Below are 2,197 nucleotides of genomic sequence, written 5' to 3'. Positions count from 1 at the left end.
ATATATTAACATAAAGGAAATATGGATAATCATCATCCACCGTGGGTACATGCTTGATTAAGTGATCACATGCGCAATTAGAATGAACTTGGTAATATTTGTTAGGTGTGTTTGGTTTGATTCAAACCATGATATAGATGAAAAGTATGGAAACGAAAGTTATTGCACATGTATGAGTGATTTGATTGGAATCAGTTTATATACTTCCAGCATGAACCGAATTAAATATCAACAATTGCATATGATACCAATTTGGGGTCTGAAGCTCAACTGAGCTAAAAATAAAGATTTGATCACCTGGTATATATGAATATGTTGAAAATGAAGGGCTATTTGTCGAAATTATAAGTGATGTTTATATGTTCTCAAAGAGTTACTTAATTGAGGACTAAGAAGCTAATATTTGAATTTGTCGAACAAAGCTCCAGTTACCTGAGTTTTCGAGTAGTGGTGGTGTTTGCCGAATATTGTGGAGCAAAGACTCAGACTCCAGGAATACCAGGTAGGGGATTCTAGACTCTTCTTGGCTAGTGGTTTTCGTATATTATATACGAAAAATGATCGCATGGCTGTGATTGTTTTATTATGAAGATTTGATATTTTTATTGCCATGCTTGTTTTCAAATGTTTGTCGATATTGTGTGATGACTTGAGAGTGAGCGGGGCATAGTGACTTCCTTGGGTTTCGATCCCCTAAACCTCCGGAGGGGCTGTACAGACTAGAGGACGTCTAACATCCTTTGAGGTGTGGCGTCGCTCCTAGGCGGTATGGCGTAAATGGACACTCTCACTACACCTTGCCGGTATGGACGATATTAATTGTGGTAAGGTTGTAGTTGGCATAAGAGGACCGGTCATCCGGTTTGTGTATTCTGGGCCCGTAGATGTTTTCCGAAATGAAACTTTTACTTCATGATTTGATCATCAGTTATATCTATATTTATTTTCACATACTGGCCAATAAATTAAATAGTTTTCAAACCTAGTTGGTTGAGTCTTATTAAGCAGCGAGGACGAAAGCTCACTCCTATAACAGTTTTGAATGCAAGTTCTGTGCACAAGAACGAGATTGAGCTTGATTGAGCTGGGTGCGCATATTTAGTTAAAGTTAAATGTCCTTATTGAATTTGTTATCGTACATTAGGTTTCCATTTTATATCCTAATTACTTGGTACATTTCCTTGTGTTTTATTTGAAAACCTTGTCGAAGTTGTTTGCTTTGTCAGCTACTTTATTCTATTTTCTTATCATAGTTACCTGTACTATCAAGGAAATATGTTTTAGTTGATCTTGACTATGTTTTACTAGAGTAGTTATTTCACATTAGTGTTGCTTTATGCTTTATAGCTTGATTCAAATGAACTAAATTTGTTCTATTATAATGTTTTACACCTCATTTATATAACGCTTCCGACTTTAACTTTGATTTTCAATTTATAAAAGTTTTAGTTAGTTTAATTAAAATGCCTTGCGGGTTCTTAGGGATTGAGTGATAGGCCCTAGCTTAGGTTCTAAGAGACCGCGGCACTGTAATGTGCTCGATTTGATGAGATGCAAATCGGGGCGTTACAACAGGTTACCTATAGCGAAAATTTTTGTATGAACCAAGGTGCAAAGTGCAAGCAAACTGATCAATTAATATATAATCTTAGCTCGTGACACTTTCATACATATATACGAACTTTATTGTCCAAATTGAAATACAAAAGGTTAGTCCAAGCGTTTTAAACACATGATGTGAGCACCAAGGTCGAAGAATAGGTTTTTCTATTATGAGCGCTTAATCTAACTAGATCGGAAATAAAAATGTCATATAAAGAAATTGAGGGTTTATAGTCTTCATTCCATTTTGACAGCTCAATCGTTATGACTTGCACATTGATGGTGTAAGTGTATTTTAGTGCGTTGAATATGCTCCCTACCTATAATGGGAATACAGGATTATGGTATAGTTCACTCATGAGCAACACAAGAATGACTCCTCTTATTAAAAAGGAAAAAATAAACAATAAAGAAAATGTGTGTCTTGTAAAGTTTGAAGATTATATTGATATATCATCAAGCGAAGGTTAACTGAACTGAACACACACATCAAATTTAGTATAATCATTTAATTGTAGAGTTTTTAGTCATTTTATAATTGCGTGCATTGACGGTTGAAGTTTCATTTATTTGTTTGATTGGAGTGAGTTATTTT

Source organism: Fragaria vesca, linkage group LG6 (genome assembly GCF_000184155.1).
Source record: "Fragaria vesca subsp. vesca linkage group LG6, FraVesHawaii_1.0, whole genome shotgun sequence".
NCBI classification, from domain to species: domain Eukaryota; kingdom Viridiplantae; phylum Streptophyta; class Magnoliopsida; order Rosales; family Rosaceae; genus Fragaria; species Fragaria vesca.
The sequence above is the reverse complement of the archived record's forward strand: the minus strand, read 5'-3'. Positions refer to the sequence as shown.